The 21,513-nt window shown below is 42.3% G+C and overlaps 1 protein-coding gene across 1 annotated transcript in view; it reads left to right on the top strand.

Annotated features, from left to right (window-relative positions):
• Nucleotides 1-21,513, top strand: part of LOC142838316 (acylglycerol kinase, mitochondrial) — an 80,266-nt gene that overhangs the window by 6,194 nt on the left and 52,559 nt on the right. The gene's annotated exons all lie outside the window — the stretch shown is intronic.

The following is a 21,513-nucleotide window of genomic DNA, read 5'->3' on the forward strand; positions in this document are numbered from 1 at the left end:
CATAGGATGTCAGGTTTTTTTCAAAGGTTGAGTAATTACTGTTCCTCTGCACGTGTACGTCATACTTTACTCATTTCTCAGTGGAGATTGGGTTACTTCTGTCTGCTGGCCATTGTGAATAACATTACAGTGACCTTGGGAGAGCAAATACCTCTTAGATTCTTTTTACAGTTCCTTTAGAGACATAACCTAGAAGAATGGCTGCTGGATCATACGTTAAGAAGTGCTATTTTTGTTTTTTTTAAGGAGCCTTCAAAATGTTTTTGGTAACAGCTTTACAGTTCTACCATAGTGCAAAATAGTTGCAGTTTCTCTACATCTGCATTAACTTATGTTTGGTTGTGATGGGTTTTGTGGTGTTGATTTTCATTTTTCTAAAAATATAGAGATTTTTTTCACATACTTTTTGGCCTCTTATATTTCTTATTCGGAGAAAAATTTGTAAAGCTTTGCCCAGTTCTTAATTGAAGTTTGTTGTTGAATTGTATGAATTCTTTATATATTCTAGATATTAACCCCTTATGAAACACATCATTCACAGTTTTTTTTTCTCATTGTATATGTTGGCCTTTCAATTTGTTGTTGTGTCTTTTGGTGTCCAGAAGCTTTTAAAGTCCTTTGCTCTTGTTGCCCGTGCTTTGGGTAGATTTGTGTATGGTGAATGTCTCTGCATATATATGTCGGTCAGAAGTCAGTGTTAGGTGTTTTCCTTAATTGCCCCCCACATTATTTTTGGGGACCGTTACTCATCAGCCCCAGGGCTCATTGACTGGGCCACACTAGCTGGCCGGCAGGTTCTCGTTATCCCTGTGTCTGCTTGTCAGTGCTAGGATTGCAGCTGTCACACTGGCGTTTCACGTGAGTGCACGGGTTCCATATTTAGGTCCTCATGCGTTCAGGGCATGCGCATTACCACCCTAGCCATCTCCTCAGCCCTTGCCCGAGCTTTTACTCTCATATCCAACGACTTACTGCCAAATCCAACGGCACTAAAGCTTTCCCCCATGTTTGCTTCTAGGAGCTGTATAGTTTTAGGTCACGTTTAAGCTGTTGTGTTTAATTGTGTATATGGTATAATACTAAGGTACAGCCTTACTGTTTGCATGTAGGTATCAGGCTGTCACTGTTTATAGAAAGGTATTCTTTCTCTGCCATGTGGTCTTGGGACTTTTGTAGAAGATATTTTGACCATATACAATGGAGGTTTACCTCTAGGTTTTCTGTTCCATGTACATGTATATACATTTGTATGCCAGAACCACATTTTGATTATTATAGACTTTCAAGAAATAGTGAAATTATTAAGTGAGAAGCTTCCAACTTTGTTATTTTGCTAGATTATTTTGGCCATTCAGACTCTTTTCATATCTCACTGAGATGGCATTCTCCTATTTCTGCAAAAAGTACCATTGGGATCTTGACAGGGACTGCATGAACTTGGTAGACTGCTTTGTACTGTGGCCATTTTAACAGCGTTGTCTTCCAATCTTTGAGCACATGGCATCTTCCTGTCTGTTTTGTGGTTTTTATGGATCACATCTGTCTCACTTACCTAAATTTATTCGTAAATATTTATGTTTTTTGGTCGTCTTACATGATTGATTTCTTAGTTTCCTTATACATTGTTCATTCTATGTATGGAAGTACAGCTTGCTTTGTTAATTCTTTTTCTGTCTGACAGCTTTGCTGACATTGTTTTATGGTTCTAACACTTCTGTGTTGTTTAGGTATAACCATTCTAGTGTTCTATATAAAAGATCATGTCATCTGTAAAAAGACAATTTTCTTCTTCCTTTCCTGTTTAGATGCTTTTTATTTCTTCCTCCTTTTTGTTCCCCTTCTTTTCTTTCTTCGCCAACCCTCAGTTCCATGGAGTCTTTCTTTGTAGCCCAGGCTGGCCATGGCCTTAGTACTTCCTGCCTCAAGTGCTGGGATTGTAGGTGTTTGCTGCCCCCTAGCACTTGTAATTTCTTCTTCCATACTTGCTCTGGCTCATTCCTTTTACTGTACTTCTTGGCTTTGCAGTTTCTCATGACCTTTCTTACCACAGGGAGACACATTTCCCCATTGTCTCTGCCCTCCCAACTGCTTCTTCTCCTTCCTCTCTCTTTCTCCCCTTGCCACTCCCCTTCTCATTCTTTGTGACCCCTTCCTTTAGGGGGAGGGAGTTCTCTGCCCTAGGCTCTCTTCTCATGTCATGCCCTCTCCTGAATGATCTCACCTGCCCATACTGTCTTCTGTTCCATCTCTAGATGTCCCGTTACAAGATTTTGTTTGTTTTTATAAAGACATCTTCTGAGCTCCACACCTAAATGTGTATTCAAGTGCTGTGTTGCCTTGAATGAGAGTCCCCGTTATCTGTGGCATCTGAACACTCAGTCCCCAGTTGGTGGTGCTGTTGTGGCCCTGCTAGAGGAACTGTCTCAATAGGGGTGGCTTTCGAGGTCCCACTCTTCTAGTTTGCTCTCTCTGCTTCCTGTTTGTGGGTCAGGGTGTGAGTCCTCAGTGTCCTCCTGCCGCCACATCTTTGCTCGCTGTCAGGACTCTCAATCGTTGGAACCATAGCTAAAATCAACTCGTCTTCTCTAAGTTGCTTTGGCCTGGTGTTTTACCACAGCAGCAGAAAAGGAACCAATACACGTGCTTATCTTCGGCTGCTTCACAGGTATTTCTGGCCCAGCATTCTAAAAACAAAAGCCCTTTGCCAAACCTGCTCCTCAGTGATTGGTATTACTCAGTATCATTTTATTTCCCCAGATATGGGAACATCCTCTGTTCCTCCTTATCCTCGTTTCTCATATCCTGTGCATAGATTCTAAAGGATTTTAGAGTTTGCTAATGTGTTCTGTTTCTTTTGTCTGTCCTCGCTGTCTCTGTCTTCATCCACACTGCCCTCCTTTATTGAGCAAATTCTAATTAGCTCCCCAGCTTTCTGACTGTTTCTGTTTTGCACACCATTGCTATGCTGTTGTTTTGCAAGTGAAGACTGCTATTGCGTTTAGACTCAAATTCCGAAGTCTTAACAAGCTGTGCAGAAACTTGGCCTCACCTGAATACATCCGGGACCTTGTTGTACTCTACATTTTAGGATTTGGCTTCAGGTCTTTTCAAGTGATGTGATTATTATGTTTCAGACTTCCTAGAAGGCATTTCGCATATGGCATTCTTTTCTGGGCAACTGAAGTTTCTCCAAGTCTCAAGTACTAACTTCTCAAAGAGCTCTCCCAATCTAATCTTAGGCAGTTCTCCTGCATTTTCTTCATAATGCTATGAGTTCTTCCTGTATAAAACACTTATTGCTGTTGTGGGGCCAAGGGATGGCTCAGTGGCTGCACAAACTTGAGGATCTAATTTGGGATCCCCAGCACCCACATAAAAGTTAGATATGGCAATGTGCATCTGTAACCCCATCTTTGGAGTTGTGGAGACAGGACAGTCCTTGGGGCTTACTGGTTAGCTACTCTAGTCAAAGCTGAGTTCCAGGTTCCCTGAGAGACCCTGTCTCCAAATATAAGGTGTAGAGTGATAGGGGAAGACACCCAACACCAACCTCTGCGCTCTGCAGGTACAGGTGTACAAGTGAGCATGCCTGCACACAGTGCACCACACACACACACACACACACACACACACACACACACACACACACACAAGTACAGGTGTACAAGTGAGCATGCCTGCACACAGTGCACCACACACACACACACACACACACAAGTACAGGTGTACAAGTGAGCATGCCTGCACACAGTGCACCACACACACACACACACACACACACACACACACACACACACAAGTACAGGTGTACAAGTGAGCATGCCTGCACACAGTGCACCACACACACACACACACACACACACACACACACACACACAAGTACAGGTGTACAAGTGAGCATGCCTGCACACAGTGCACCACACACACACACACACACACACACACACACACACACACAAGTACAGGTGTACAAGTGAGCATGCCTGCACACAGTGCACCACACACACACACACACACAAGTACAGGTGTACAAGTGAGCATGCCTGCACACAGTGCACCACACACACACACACACACACACACACACACACACACGTACAGGTGTACAAGTGAGCATGCCTGCACACAGTGCACCACACACACACACACACACACACACAAGTACAGGTGTACAAGTGAGCATGCCTGCACACAGTGCACCACACACACACACACACACACACACACACAAGTACAGGTGTACAAGTGAGCATGCCTGCACACAGTGCACCACACACACACACACACACACACACACACACACACACACACACAAGTACAGGTGTACAAGTGAGCATGCCTGCACACAGTGCACCACACACACACACACACACACACACACACACACACAAGTACAGGTGTACAAGTGAGCATGCCTGCACACAGTGCACCACACACACACACACACACACACACACACACACACACAAGTACAGGTGTACAAGTGAGCATGCCTGCACACAGTGCACCACACACACACACACACACACACACACACACAAGTACAGGTGTACAAGTGAGCATGCCTGCACACAGTGCACCACACACACACACACACACACACAAGTACAGGTGTACAAGTGAGCATGCCTGCACACAGTGCACCACACACACACACACACACACACAAGTACAGGTGTACAAGTGAGCATGCCTACACACAGTGCACCACACACACACACACACACACACACACACACACACACACACGTACAGGTGTACAAGTGAGCATGCCTGCACACAGTGCACCACACACACACACACACACACACACACAAGTGAAACCACTCATTGCCATTGTGTTGATTTCCTTCTGCTTCTGTCTTCTCTTATCAAATACTGTATGGACTTTGTCTTGCATGGTATTATCCCCAAGTCCCTGCACACAGAGGGGACTCAGTGAACATTCTGTTTATTGGAGAGGATGAAAGGATGGGATTCAGAGTGAAGTATCAGTTGCATTCACCCCTTCTGAGCCCACACACCCAGGCTGTTGAATTCCCCTAAAACAAGTGTGCTCCATCTGTATGTAGTCAGGCTCCTCTTACATCTTCACAAATGTGTCTTGAAATACTCATGAGTTTCTCTGTTTCATCTGCTGCCTTCTCTGTACTCAGGCAACCTTAACTCCCATTTTAAAGAGGAGATTACAGAGCACAGGCCAGTCTCCACATGCACACCTGTGCCCTCTCCTTCACTGGGTAGGCAGCCATCCTACTGCCCAATGCCAGTCATTCTGCCTCTCCTTAGTACCTGCCCCTCATCATCTGCTCCTTCATTTGTATCCCTAATCTCAGATTTCTTCCTTGTTGATCAAAATCATTCCAAACTTACACTTATCTCCATTCAAGTGACAATTCTATTTGTTTACTGTCCTACCTATCTTTCCATTTATACCAATTTTTAATGCTTATCTCTTACCCTTTTCTGCCACTTTAAACCAGATTAGTAAAATTTGGTTTATATTCCATCATTTGATTGAGCTTGCTCTTGAAAAAGTCATGAATAGCCGTTTAGTTGAATGAGTGAGCACCTTTCAGTCTTTACCTGCTGGATTCAGTAATCTGTGATTTATTTCAGTTACTTCCCAGATGTCTTTTGGTTTTGTTTCATTCTGGTGTCCTCCAGACTGCATTCTTACTTAGCATATTTTGTAAGAGACCCCCAATGACATGGCTGTTCTCAGGTAAGAGATATAGTTTCTGGGGTCATTGTGTTTCTTTAGACATTCATCTTCTCCTGGATTCCAGGTAAATAGAAGCGGGGAGGGGGGATTCACAGCAGGTGTGGGGGAAAAGACAGATTTTAATTTATTTTATCTGCCTATAATTCATTTTTATTGCCTCCTCTTATTAATCTTTTGATATCACATTCTCAGGATTTATTTCATTTTTATAGTATATATAAATTTCTTCTCTTTTGAGAATTCTTTCTATTTTCTCCCTTCTTCCAAGCCTCAAAGAAGAACGTTTTTATTTTTTTTTCAAGATTTCTCCTGTATAATTTTCCTGCTGCAGGCTGCTGTAGTAGGCAGGAGCAGCATGGATGAGTCTCTCTCAGCACAGCTCTGTGAGAGCAATTGAAGAGCTGGCAATGACCCCGTGTGCTGAGAGTAAAGGGAGTTTAAGTATTGCTCCTTCCTCTCCAGCTGCTCTTGCTGAGCCTTCTGATCCCTGGGGAAGATTGTGTTCCAGGCTGCTAGTTCATCATGTCAGCCATTTACCTGCAACCGTCTTCCATTTTTTCTAGCCCTTTTGGTGGGAAAGAGCCTGCTGATTAACAAGTAGCAGGAGAAGGGGAGCAGTGTAGTATGGAGGTTGTCTCTAGAGTCAGTCAGCCCTGACATGTCCTAGCAGAGTGACGCTGGGCTCTTGAAGCTGGACACTCTTCAACTGTGGAATGGACATAGTAGTGTCTTGTGAGTCACTGAAGGATGAAATGAGGTAACTGCAGAACTCTAGCTGAGGGTATTGTAGACATGAGGTCAAGTAAATACTCTGAGTAATTCAAGGTAATAGCTACTCAGGACTGGGAGAGTTAAAACAAAGTGTTGATGGTGTCTGGGCAGTGAATGACGTGAGAGCTATCCAGTGGGGCAGGAAGACAAGGACCTACCAGGTGATTGAACAAGATCTGAGCTGTTTCCATTTCTCCTTTCACATGTGATGAGACAGTCTGACAAAGACTAGTTTGAAGTCTGATGTAGGGGCTGAAGAGATGGCTCTGGTTCAGAGTACTTGCTGCTCTTATGGTGGACCTGCGTGTTTTTGCCAGCAGTGACATAGCCTCTCACAATCCCTTGTAACTCCATCTTCAGGAGAATCTGATACGTTCTTCTGACCTCTGTGGGCACCATGCATATACATGGTGCACATAGGTATATACAGGTACTCACACATACAAATAGAATTAGTGTAAACTAAACCTGAAATTTCACACAGCATGACTTCAAAACTATAGGGCACAAACCATTGCAACCAGTAAGATATGCCTGAACCCTTGATCTGACGTATGGGGCCATTCTCATTCAGACCTCCTCAAGCAGTGGAGCTCTGGGTAATGCCACATCTCCAGGTTTGGATTCTCTGCCTATAACCTAGAGATAGTAAACAGCAATAGCACCCATCTCTGTGGGTTGTCAGACAGATTTTCTTAGACTTACATTGCTGCTGTGAACATTAACAGAAGCAACACAGCTTTTGATTTTTTCCTCATGAGGGAAGCTTAAGAAAGATGTCGCTTGAGCTGGGCCTTGCGGACTCTGGCAGTGTTGTAGGAGTGTCAGTTGCTCAAGCACAGCTAGGAAATGCAGTGTAGTGATTTGTGGAGAGAGGTGAAGAGTGGTACAGGGACAGGGCAGTTGATGGGATGGGGAGACTGGTGAAGAGTGGTACAGGGACAGGGCAGTTGATGGGATGGGGAGACTGGTGAAGAGTGGTACAGGGACAGGGCAGTTGATGGGATGGGGAGACTGGTGAAGAGTGGTACAGGGACAGGGCAGTTGATGGGATGGGGTGAGTGATGTGAAAGGTACAAAGAATAAATGAGAAGGAAGAAGAGGAACACGAGTGAAGTTGATTGTTTTCATCAGACCGTGGAAAAGCCAGGTTGTGGGAGACCTTGTGTATAGGATACCTGTGTTTGAGTAGCATGTAAAGATGGTAAGGGGAGAAGAATATTATGAACAAGGTAACGTTCTAGAAGTTTAACTCACTCTCCTATGCAGGGAACATTCAGAAGTTGACCTCAAAACTACTGACGGCTGACACAGGGTTGTGAGGAAAGGAGAACACAGGAAGTGTGAGCTGTGGCTCTGTGGCCAATACAGCTTTGAAGGCGCAGGCATCTCCGGTTTCAGATCTGCTCCCTGTCAGCTGCATGGCCTTGTCAAGTACTTAAACCACTTACCTCTGAGCCTCAGCTCCTTGTCCCCACAGGAGGCGTAAGTCTATGTGTTTGCAGCTGAGTTTCAGGGACAGTGAGGCGGTGTGGGTCAGATGCCTTTCACTGTGCTTCAGTTTAGCCCCTGCCATGCTGGCCGAGCTTACTCCCTGGAGACTGACTGGGTGTTTGAGGCAGAGGAACATGGAGAAATCATCTTAGGCCTTCAAGACTGGTGTAATTGGTGATGCAGAGAGAAGGAAGTCACCAGGAAGAATTGGTTTGAGGAAGAGATTCTATATTCTATTTTAGGCACACTGAGTTTGAGACCCTGACAGGAGAGGCAAGGAGAATGTGTTCGCTCCCAGGGGTAAATTATGTATGAGCCACACTTGACTAGACTGATAGTTTTCTTTTGGTGGAGAGTATGGTTTCAGGAACGTCTTGTGCTTTGGTTCCCAGTATCTCTGGATGTCTGGGAGGAGATGCTTCACCCCGATACCCTTCAGAGCAGCCTCTTGAGACAGGTGTCCGGGATCTGGCCGCCTCCCCTGCCGCAGCTGCCTTACCGATGGCTGATAGCAGGAGGTTTATTCCCCTTCCTAGCTTCTCTTTGTTTCACATTAGTTGAAATTTTGATAAAGCAGTTTGCTTTGTCATTTCTAAGTTCATTCTGAATCAAGCTCCTCACCCCTGTGCACAGGCTGATGCTGAAAGTGGGGTTTTAATCGGTGCTATTTAAAGAAGCTCTCGTTTGTAGGCAATTAAATAACACGCTTGTCGGCCAATATTTAATAGGGAATAAGGCAACTTTTAACTTTTTAAATACAATGACCTTTAATTATATTCCCCTTATTTCCATGTCCTTTTGTTAAATTATGTGGAAAATAAATTTCTTCCTTTAAAAAAATTGATATTTCTATCTTCTTGTATCTGAGATGGAAGACAGGAGGTATATTTAAGTTATAGCTTGTGTTTTTGGCTTCACATAATTGGGGAGATTTTCATGTTAGTGGTTTTACTTGTTCCCAGGCCTGTACAGAAAGTAATCTTAGCTGTGCTGAGAACAGCTCTTCTCTAGGTAGTAGCCAGCATTTCAAATGGAGCATGTTTCAGAACAGCAGAGCCCTGATATTAGTAGCTACTAACTTACGTGATTTTAGGTCAGAAGTTGTCCAGATGTGTTGTGGAGCTGAGAGCCCACAGTGAATCCTATCTCATGGGGATGTTTATAGAGGAACTGTTAGGTTTTCTCTTGGTTCTTGAATACCTTCATAATCTCCATGTAATACTTTGTCTTCTCGTTTTCTCTGGACCTGAGTACCTTGCACATGAGACTCGGTGTTTATTTATTTTCAGTGACACTTGTGGTCATTTGTCTCTGGAGAGCTGGTAAAGTGGATGATATATTTCTATGGGAGGGGAATCTGGAATAAGGTGTTTACAGGGATAAAAATGAATGGATGAAAAAATAAAGGGAAAATAGAAGTGAATCAACCATGAAAGAATGTCTTCTTAGAACTAGATAGGAGCCACCATGATGGTGTTTCTTGCCAAGGCTGACAACCTGAGTTTGACTCCCAGGAGCCACTTGGTGGGAAGAGAGAACTGACCTCTGAGCATTGTCCTATGACCTCCACACATAGGCTATGGTATATGTACCACTCACACAAATACATGTAAAATTAAAAATGAATTACATAGAAGTAGAAATCTTTTTTATAAAAAAACTAGAGGGCAGAGGATGCTCTCTGATGGGAGCTGACACATTCCCTAATTGTGGTACTGTGTAGACCTCACAGAGATGTAGCTACCAGTCAGAGAGGGAGCTGTTATCCAGAGTGTAGGGTACTCAGTCCACTTGCTTGTGCTTTCATGAATAGCAGAACAGTAGGGTAAGAAGAAACATTGGTATCTTGCCAAGATTGAGTCTAGAGTGAGAGTAGAATAATTTCATATCTTTTTTTTAAAGTTATTTTTTATTTTAAAACATTCTTTTCTCATTTTACATATCAACCGCAGTTCCCACTCTCTCCCCTCCTTTGGCTCCTCCCACCTTCCTTTCACCCCATCCCCCATCCACCCCTCATGGGAGTTAAGTCTGGCACATCACTTTGAGGCAGGATCAAGGCCTATGTGCTATATCTAGACTGAGAAAGATATCCCTTCAAAGAGAATGGACTGCAAAATGCCAGTTCAAGCAGTAGTGATAAATCCTGGTCCCACTGCCAGTGGCTCTACAGACTGCCCCAGCCTTACACCTGTCACCCAAACCCAAAAGGTCTAGTTCTGGTTCTATGCAGATTCCCCTGCTGTAAGTCCAGAGTCAGTGAGCTCCCACTAGTTCATGTCAGCTGATTCTGTGGCTATCCATGTCATGATCTTGACCTCTTTGCTCATATTATTGCTCCTCTCTCTCTTTGATTAAACTTTAGGAGCTCAGCCCAGTGCTTCACTGTGGATCTCTGCATCTGCTCCATCAGTTGCCGGATGAAAGTTCTATGATGACAAATTAAGGCAGTCATCAATCTGATTACAGGGGAAGACCAGTTCAGGCACCCACTCCACCATTGCTTAGGGTCGTAGCTTTTGGATTTCTGGGAATATCCCTAGTGCCAGGTTTCTTGCTAGCCCCATAATGGCTCCCTCAATCAAGATATATTTTTCTTTCTTCTCCCTCTCTGTCCTTCCACTATCTCAGCCATCCCATTCCCTCATGTTTTCCTCCCTTTCTCCTTTTCTTCTCCCTCTCACCTCCCTCCTCCCCCACCCCCATGCTCCCAATTTTCTCAGGAGATCTTGTCTATTTCCCCTTCCCAGGGGAATACATATATGTCTCTTTTAAGGTTCTCCTTGTTACCTAGCTTCTCTGGGATCATGGACTATAAACTGGCTATTCTTTGCTTTACATCTAATATCAACTTATGAGTGAGTACATACCATGTTTGTCTTTCGGGGTCTGGGTTATTTCATTCATAATGTTATTTTCTAGTTCTATCCATTTGCCTGCAAATTTCAAGATATCATTGTTTTTTAGTGTTAAGTAGTACTCCATTGTGTAGATACACCACATTTTCTTTATGCATTCTTCTGTTGAGAGGCATCTAGGTTGTTTCCAGGTTCTGGCTATTACAAATAATCTTGCTTTGAAGACAGTTGAGCATATGTCCTTGTGGTATGAGTGTGCATTTCTTGTATTTATGCCCAAGAGTGCTATTGCTAGGTCTTTGGTATATTGAGTCCCAATTTTCTGAGAAACCACCATACTGATTTCCAAAGTGGCTGAACAAGTTTGCACTCCCACCAGCAATGAAGGAGTATTCCCCTTACTCTACGTCCTCTCCAGTACAAGCTATCATTGGTGTTTTGGATCTTGGCCATTCTTACAGGTTTAAGATGGAATCTCAGAGTTGTTTTCATTTGCATTTCTTTGATAGCTAAGGATGCTGAACATTTTTTTAAGTGTCTTTCAGCCATTTGAGATTCTTCTGTTGAGAATTCTCTGTTTAGATCTTTACTTCATTTTTTAAAATTAGATTATTTGGTATTTTGATGTCTAGTTTCTTGAGTTCTTTATATGTTTTGGAGATCAGCCGTCTGTTCATTGTAGAGTTGGTGTAGATCTTTTCCCATTTAGTAGGCTGCTGTTTTGTCTTACTGACTATTTCCTTTGCCTTACAGAAGCTTCTCAATTTCAGGAGGTCCCATTTATTTATTGTTGCTCTCAGTGTCTGTGCTACTGGTATTATGCTTAAGAAGTGGTCTCCTTTTCCCATACATTGAAGGCTATTTCCCACTTTTTCTTCTATGAGGTTCAGTGTTATTTGCTTTATGTTGTTGTCTTTGATCCATTTGGACTTGAGTTGTGCATGGTGATAGATATGGATCTATTTGCATTCTTCTACATGTTGATATCCAGTTATGTCAGCATCATATGTTGAATATGCTTTCTTTTTTCTAATGTATACTTTTAGCTTCTTTGTTAAAAATCAGGTGTTCATAGTGTGTGGATTAATATCACGGTCTTCAATTCAATTCCATTGGTTCACCTGTCAGTTTTTATGTGAATACCAAGCTGTTTTCATTACTATTATAGAGCTAGATGTCAGCTCTGGTGTTGCCTCTGGAAGTTCCTTTCTTGTACAGGATTGTTTTGGCTCTCCTGTAGTGTTTTCCTGTATAAAGTTGAACATCTTTCTTTCAAGTTCTGTGAAGAATTGTGTTGGAATTTTAATGGGCATTGCAATTGAAGCTGTAGATTGCTTTTTTGTTAGAATTGTCATTTTTATTATGTTAATCCCACCTATACAAGAGCATGGGAGAGCTTTCCACTTTCTGATGTCTTCAATTTCTTTCTTCTAAGACTAAGTTCTTGTTGTAGAGGTTTTTCCCTTCTTTGATTAGTATTACCCCAAGATATTTTATGTTATTTGTGGCTGTTGTGAAGGGTGATGCTTCTGATTTCTTTCTCAGCCCTTTTATCATTTCTATATAGTAGGGCTACTGATTTTTTTTTAGTTGATCCTGTAGTCTGCCACATTACTGGTGGTATTTATCAGCTATAGGAGTTCCTTGGTAGAATTTTTGGAGTCACTTAAGTATACTATCATATCTGCAAATAGTGAAAGTTTGAGTTCTTCCTTTCCAATTTGTACCCTCTTGATCTTTTGTTGTCTTATTACTCTATCTAGAACTTCGAGTACAATATTGAATAGATATGGAGAAAGTGAACAGCCTTGTCTTGTGCCTGATTTTAGTGGATTCGCTTTGAGTTTCTCTCCTTTTAGTTTGATGTTGGCTGTTGATGTTGATGTTGGTCAATAGGTGGGTGTGTGGGGGCATAGACTGCTGAACCATCTTCTGGTTAATGAAAAGTTCCACAGAGCAGGCTCACAGGATAGAGGCCCTCAAGGATGCCATCTTTTGTTAAATAATTTCCTATCCTGAGCCAGAAGGGGAACAGGCTGTGAGGAGGAAGCCTGAGAAAGCAGGGGATCCTTAACTCTTTGTAAGTAATGCCTGTTCTGCACAAGTGGAGTCAAGTGCTGTGATCTGACAGAAAGACAGAGGAAAGGTGTTTGGGGGGATTTCTGACTTCAGAGTGTGAAAGAAAGAATGGGTACCAAATGAGCATTGTTCAGAACAGCCTTTGGATTTTGTTAGAGTTGAGGCCTTCCTATCTTGGGTAGAGGTTGAGTCTTTGCCTGATAAATACTATTGAATTATTAAAGGGTGGGGATAGATTTGGGGGTGTTTTCCTGAGCCTACTGGCAAGAGGAAAGACTATCCTAGCACTCCAGTAGCAGTGCAGTGAGAATGGGTGAAGTGGGTGACGGATAAGCCGTGGGCAGAGCTTCGTCACTGCATTTCTCTGAGAGTGTCTGTAGAGAGCAGGTGGAGAGCTGGAGGGAACCACGCCAGCTGAGAAGCAAGGTATTGCAGTTCCAGAGCCAGGATTCCAGTCATTTTCTAACAGTGTGCATGTCCCCAGCCCAGAGGTTTCCCCAAACTAGGTCAATGAGTCATGGTCTAGGAGCTCAAAGGAATTAGAAAACCACTCAAGTGCACATCCAGAATCTTGTGTGGCCTGGAGACTGAGATTGGGTCTCAGTCGTTCTCTTTATATTTCATTACCAAGATGAGAATCACTGCAGTAGAACTCTGTTACTAGTGGAGTGGTGTCATACATTTGATTGATGGGGGCTGGGCTCTGTGGAGGGAGATTGTAATGCCATGGGCTGGATCTTTTCTAAGAACTCTTTCAACCTTAAAATTGTAGAATTCTAGGAAATGGGCTTGGGCGTGGACACCTTTTGACAAGAGCATTGATTTGTTGTGGTTGCAGATATTTATTGTTTGCCTTTTTGTGCTTTGTCAGAGAAACAAAGATGATAAACAAAGATGATAAAGCAGGGATTGCAGACCTAAATAAACATTGCTGCCAGTATTCAGGAATCCTTGCTTTGACAGTGAGCAAATTCAAAATTCTGGGCTGAATCACAAATCTCATTTAGTAAGTGGGTTCACACATTTGGCAAAGACTTGTTGGGAGTGTTTAGTTCATCGTTGAACATCCTCCTGCTGGATTCTTCCTCGTTCCTCTGTGTGTAGCTGTTGTGTTAAATTCATTGTGTTCTATGAACTTTTTTCCAAATCTCTTCTCTCTCTTCTGTTTTAGCAAATAATTGTTAGCTTGTTTTTTTTTTTGTTTGTTTGTTTTTCGAGACAGGGTTTCTTCTCTGTGTCCTGCAACTTGCTCTGTAGATCAGGATGTCTTTGAACTCACAGCGATCCACCTGCCTCTGCGTCCTGGGTGCTGGGATTAAAGGCATGTGCTACCACTGTCCAGCTGCAAATAATAATTCGTGGAACTGGTTTTAGCTTGCTTTATATTATTATTTAGAAATGTCTCTTCCATTATTGAATTAAGACATCAACTAAAAAGCTGCTTCACTTTTCACTAGCCCAGGAGGCTGTTGTACACATATTTTCTGGTAGTTTGCAACTTTCTTGCTCTTTACCCATTTTTACTCAGCAACATGACTGTGATGGATTTGATGCCAACCATTGTTGGTGTGGCTCCTTGTTTTCTTTTATATACATATACATCATACACACACACACACACACACACACACATATATATATATACTTTTTATTATATTTTATTTTTATTCATATATTTTTAAGTGTATATATTAAGTATATATAATACATATTAAGTATTATATATATGTATATACATACACACACACACACACACACACACATATATAAATAAAATGTTGTCGGGGTTTCTGTCCTGCCCAGTTCCCACAATCTTTAAGTCCCAAAGAAATCACACAGATGTCTACATTAGTTATAAACTGATTGGCCCATTAGCTCAGGCTTCTTATTAACTCTTATAACTTATATTAGCCCATTATTCTTGTCTATGCTAGCCACGTGGCTCAGTACCTTATTCAGCAAGGCAGTCACATCTTACTTCTTCTGTGGCTGGGTCATGACTACAGACTAGGACTTCATTCTTCCCAGAATTCTCCTGTTCTCGTTGACCTGCCTCTACTTCCTATCTGGTTGTCCCGCCTATTCTTTCTGCCTGGCTACTGGCCAATCAGCGTTTATTTAAAATATAATTGACAGAATACAGACCATTTTCCCACACCACTTCCCCCTCTTTTTTGTAAAAAAGAAAGAACTCTGAATCTAATATGCTTTGTTTAGCTTTTCTCCTGACCACTAGTCATAACAACTTGTAACCAACATTCTAAACAAAGGAAAATATCCATAGTCCATTTTTTGGGACTGTGGGCATAGTTTTCCAGGCTACTTCCTGCTGGTTGGGGGCACTGATAATCTTATGGGGACCTAAAGAAAATTTAGAATTTTGATCAAGTCCTGACTGGAGTATCCTGTGAGGCTTGGTCATCTCAAGCAGCATTTTGAGTCTGTTCTGAATGTGGAACTCAGACATCTGTGCCATCTGTTTCTACTGGAGATTTCTCAGGTGGTCTTCCTTGATCAAATCTGATTTTTTTTAATTCAAAATAAATTCATACCTCTCATTTTCTGTGGAAACAAAAGCAAACCCTCTTCTCCAAAGTAACATATCTTTTGACTTCAATTTTGAAGTCAAGGTATTTTCAGAATACCTATCTTGGATTAATTCAGCAGCATTTATAAACAAATATCTTTTAGCAGCTGTTGCTCCTTCCTCAGCATTCAAAGAATTCAAAGAGAGCATAATAACATACAGTATTCAGACTCTCTGTATATTTTTTACTTTTAATTTTTGGCTTTTTGAGACAGGTTCTCTGTATATCTTTTATACAGAACTTCCTCTGTAGACTAGGCTGTCCTTGAACTCACAGAGTTCCACCTGCCTCTGCCTCCCAAGTGCTAGGATTAAAAAGTGTGTGCTACCACACCTTGAACTCACAGAGGTCTGCCTGCTTCTGTCTCCCAAGTGTTGGGATTAGTGGTGTGTGCCGCCACACCCAACTACTCTCTTTCTTTTTTATTTTAAGGACTTTAACCTTTTTCTCTTCTCTCCAAAGCCTGTATATATTTTTAACACACTGGAAACCATTTAGAGGTTTTCTTTGTGTTTTAATCTCTCTTTATTGTATATCTCTCTTTTTTTGACCACGAGTCTTTAATTTGCTAAGCAATATGGATAGGATTAAAGCCGTTGCTTTGACAGCTGGATCCAGCCCTTTTTTTAGTTTAGCTTTCTGAGATTCTAGCCTCGTGGTAGAGGTACCAGCGGGAGCCATGTTTATGCCACAACGCTATGGCATTTCAAGTTCCCTGCCACCATCAACATCAACACCATTCAAGTGTTTCCTGACCGTATCTCTGAAAAAAAGCTGCAAAGTTTTACAGCTAATGCTGAGTCAGGACTCCTCTCTTAAATGAGAGTGCTTGCCTCTAGCAGAGCAGACCTGAAGAATTGCTGCTATCAATAAGCCATGCTTTTACTCTATTCTTTTCTGTCTAGAATTACTTCTCATGCTCTCTCAGGCTTTATGTAGATGCAGTTGTCCATGTTAGTTCCATTTGTTGCTGGGGTTTCTGTCCTGCTCAGTTCCCATAATCATTAAGTCCCAAAGACATCACACAGAGGTCTACATTAGTTATAAATTGATTGGCCCATTAGCTCAGGCTTCTTATTAACTCTTTATTAGCCTATTCTTGTCTATGCTAGCCACGTGGCTGGGTACCTTATTATTGAGGCAGTCACATCTTACTTCTTCTGTGGCTGTGTCATGACTGCAGACTAGGAATAAGTACGTGTGTGTGTGTGTGTGTATACACACTCATATACTTTCATGGCATTGAAATATACACAGTTGCCACTTAGTATATTATTAATCCATAGAATATTTTCCTTTTTTATGTTTTCAGGACTTTAGGGAATTTTTTTCTCATTTTGTGCTTGAGAGAATTGAGACGATTTTCTTGGTGTCCATCATAGAGAGGCCAGGGAACAAGGAAAGCTGATGTCCATGAAAACAGAAATACTAGAGTGAAGGATCCCGTATCCTTTCAAGAATCTTTAACGTTTGGATTGTCACCCTGGTTTTCTAACCTGTCACATTGACCATTTTTTCTGATCCCAAAAGAACTGGACATACTTTAGGAAGGAAAGATTGGACATTCTTCCCAGCAGGCTGCACTTCCCTCTGCTGGGTCAAGGTCGTCTCTTCGGCAGAAGTGCTGTGGCCACTGTTTTCTCCCGTGCAGCTGAGGCCCCTGCGCAGTCTTTACCTGTCTGGAAGGTACCTGGGCCTGCGGAAGGGGCTGAAATGTGGAGTTGGAAATGGCTTCCCCTCCGTGGTCACTTCACAAGAGTCACTTGTAGCTTTGCTACCATTTTCCCCCATCCCTCCTTCTCCACTGACCACCAGTGAGCGGAGCCCTGGCAATGTGATGACTAATTATTTTAGGAAGCCTGAGTAAGTCTCCATGGTCGCTGTAAACATCTAAACTTGAAATCTGTTTTGTGCAAAGCAAAGACAGTGTTTGCATGCACCAAGGGAAAACTGGTGGTAGAAATTGCTGAACAATTTGCCTCTAACTGTAGTGAGAAATACTCTTTTTGGGAAATAAGATGATCAATGTAATTCTTCTCTCCATGTAAAGCTGTTATTGAAGTAACAACTTATTGTATTTTGCAGTTCTAAAGTAATAAATAAAGCATTTATGTAAAAGTATCCTATTACCTGTAGTAGCAGGCAAGTTCATATTTTTTTAAGCCTCAGGCAATAAGATCAGCAGACTTTTTTCCTTCCTTCCTTCCTTCCTTCCTTCCTTCCTTCCTTCCTTCCTTCCTTCCTTCCTTCCTTCCGGTTTTTCAAATGAGGGTTTCCTTCTAGCTTTGGAACCAATCCTGGAGCTCACTCTGTAGATTAGGCTGGCCTTGAACTCACAGAGATCCGCCTCCTCCTGCCTTTACCTCCTGAGTGCAGGGATTAAAGGCTCGCACCACCACCACCCAGTTCTGTTTTCTAATCCAGAAGCTTCTAATTCATTTCTGTCAAAGAGCCTCCATTTTGCTTCTGAGTATGTCTTCAGGCCCCTTCCTGGTATGACTACATTTTGGAGCACCTCTTGTAAATTGTATTTACTATTAGTGTCTAGGAGGTACCTTGCTGTATAGACAGAGCATGGGCTGCCAACTGATGTACAGTTTGTTTTCTGTAGGTCTCTGGCTCACATTCACTCTAGATCCATTAGGTATCTGGAATTCTCTGACACTAGAACAGTTCTTGGGCTCCGTGGTATCAGGTCAGAACTCCCGGCTTTGGTTTTGAAGAGTCCTGGTGCATACGGTGCTGCATGTGCATGCTCACACAGTCTGAGGTCCTTCTGACCTGGCAGCATAACCCTGAGTGTGGGTTTTCATCCTTGCCCTTGGCTACACTGCAGAGCTGTCTCGGTTAATCTGCTGGTTCAGGATTGCCAGGAACTCATACAAGAATAACCTTCAGTTTCCCTTGAAGCATAAAGTGTGCCTTTCAAGCCCAGTGAGTCCATTTTCCTGTCCAAACATTTGCCACTTATTTATTAACAAGTATTCATTGAGTTCCCACTGTCTGCAAGAGTCTGTGCTGTGGGTTTAGCAGGAGTAAATACTAGCAAATTTTCATTATCAGAAGGCAAGAGAAGGCAGTTGGAACCAAAAGGCTGAGCCCATGGTGAACCTCAGCACTGTAACTTTCAAAACAGCACCCCATGCTGGGGACTGAGTGTCTGAAACATGGACCTATTAGAGATAGTTCACATTTAAACCATAAATCTGGGGAGAGAGAAAATGACCAAAATCTTGGAGTTCTGAACACAAAATCAAGAAGTATAAAGCAACTTCAAAGGAAATATTGAGTATAAGGAAAACTTAACCCTTTTCCTCAATTATTTCTCCACCAGAGCCTTTACCTTGTCTTTCTTTCCTTTCCTTTTTTATATATCTTTCTTTTATTGAAAACAGATTCTTTCCTCTTACAATATATCCTGATTGTAGTTCCCCTCTCTCTACTCCTCCCAGTTCTTCCTACCTCCCCTCTCCTTTCATTACTCTGTTTCTGTCTCTCATTAGAAAAGAACAGACCTCTAACAAATAACAACAAACTTAACAAAATAAAATGTAATAAAATAAAGGAAAAACTATCATATTAAAATTGAACATGGCAACCTAACAGGCGGAAGAGTCCAAAGAATAGGCAAAATAGTCAGAGACCCACTTGTTCTCACGTTCAGGAATCCCATAAAATTACTAAGCTAATAGCTGTAGTATATATACAGAGGACCTGGTGCAGACCCATGTAGACCCTGTAATTGTTGCTTCAGTCTCTGTGAGTTCATATGTGCCTTGCTCAGTTGATTCAGACGGCCTTGTTCTCCTGGTGTCCTCTCTTCACTCCATCTACTCTTTTGGCCTCCTCTTCTCCAGAATTCCCTGAGCTCTGGGGGAAGGATCTGATGGAGACCTCCAGTTTTCACTCTGTTTCCACATAATTTCTGGCTGGGGGGGGGGGGGTCCCTGCATCTGTTCCCATCTGCTTAGGAGGAGACCTCTCTGATGTCTGGATAAGGCACAGACTGATCTATGAGTTTAGCAGAATATTATTAAGAATCATTTTGTTGATTTTTTTTGAACAGTCATATTTGCTTTTACCCTAGGTCTCTGGGCTGTCTAGTCACTTATTTTTTGTTACCCAAGTAGTGTTGGGAGTAGGTTCCTTCTTGTGGAGTGGGCCTAAGGTCAAATCAGATAATTTTTGGCTACTCCCACAAGTTCTAGGCAGTACAGATTGTAGGTCAAAGGTTTTGTGGCTGGTTGGTGCACGTTTCTCTTTCTGTAGAGTGCATCAAAGAGACTAGAATATAGAGGTGAGGGCTCTATGTAGGCACTAGCTTGATTTCTCCATGTTCAATGACTTTTGTGGGTGCCAGTAGTAATGGCCCCCTGCCGTCAGTTTTTAGAGGGCAGCCTTTTGTCTTAGATTCAGGCTGGGTTTGGGGGGCAGATTTCAATGGGACTCCCTTGGTCAATAACTAAATTGAATGTACCCTGGTCCTACTATTGAAAACCTTGCCTGTCGACAAGAGATGACCAGTTGAGATTCTATATCTCCCATTGCTAGGAGCCCTCATTAGGGTCACCTTCATAGGTTCCAGGAAGTTTCCACTGCAATAGGTTTCCATACCACCCCCAAATCTGATTAATTCTAGCCATCTTTCCCACACTTTCTCCCTCCACCCCGTCTGCCCCACTCCTATCCCAATCTGCCCCCAGTCTACCCACAAAATCCATTCTAATTGCCTCTCCCAGGAAGATCCATGCATCCCCCCCTATAACCCTCCTCTTAACCTCTCTGGGTCTATGGATTTTAACTTGATTATCATTACTTAATGGCTAATATCCCCTTATGAGTGAGTATATACCCTGTTTTACCTCACTCAGGATGATGTTTTTCTAGTTCCATCCATTTGCTTGAAAATTTCATGTCATTTTTTTTTAACAGTTGAGTAATATGCCACTGTGTAAATGTTCTAAAATTACCTTATCCATTCTTCTGTTGAGGGACATATAGGTTGTTTCCAGTTTCTGGCTATTATGAATAAAGTCTCAATAAACATAGTTGAGCAAGTGTCCTTGTGGTAGGATGTAGCATCCAGAGTGGTATAGCTGGGCGTTGAGGTAGATTGAGTCCCCATTAATGACTCTATGCAGTTCCATCAGCAATGGAAGAATATTTGCCTTGTTCCACATCCTTGCCAGCATGAGCTTCTGGTTTTGATCTTAGCCACTTATCAGGTGTGAGATGGAGCCTCAAAGTAGTTTTGATTTGCATTTCCCTGATGGCTAAGAAGGTTGAACATTTCTTCAGTTGTTTCCTTAGCAATAGGAAGTGTGTAAGTGCAGGTTTTGAAGACTGGCCTCTCAGGCATCAGAGTCATGTAATGTGCTCTCACCACACATCGTGGAGAACTTTCTGTAATTAGACACATGACTGCATTCTGATAGAATGTTTCCATTTTTGGAAGCCAAACTCTTGCCTCCTATTTCCATTTGTGATATAATAGAGTATCTGATAGTGGTATAAAAAATAGGGGACTTAGATAAAATAGTAGTAGAAGCAGCTAAACATCAAATTTAGCTTTGGCAAATGACCTGAGTAGTATCCTTTGGATAAGAAAATACAAGACACGTCTATTAGTTTCCTATTGTTACCTAATAACTTACAGTTTAACAAACCATTGATGTTTATCTTACTATTTTATGGGCTAAAGTCCAAGGGTTGATAGGCCTGCCATTCCTCCTGAGGCTCTCAGGGGAGAAGCTGCTTCCTAACTTTTCCAGCTTCACAACATTCCCGGGCTCATAGCCCCTTCCATCTTTAAAGCAGCAAGTGACCACCCTCCCAGAGTCATGTGAGTTCTGACCATGGTCAGAAAGGCTGCTCTGCCTAACAGAACTGAGGAATAATGCAAGATGTCCTCCCTGTCCTGAAGTCCTCAATTTCCCTGCACTTTCCTGTTGCTATGCGGGGTCACAGATCTTCAGGTTCTGGAAATTGGGCTGTAGGT

This window comes from Microtus pennsylvanicus, chromosome 19 (genome assembly GCF_037038515.1).
Source record: "Microtus pennsylvanicus isolate mMicPen1 chromosome 19, mMicPen1.hap1, whole genome shotgun sequence".
Classification (NCBI taxonomy): domain Eukaryota; kingdom Metazoa; phylum Chordata; class Mammalia; order Rodentia; family Cricetidae; genus Microtus; species Microtus pennsylvanicus.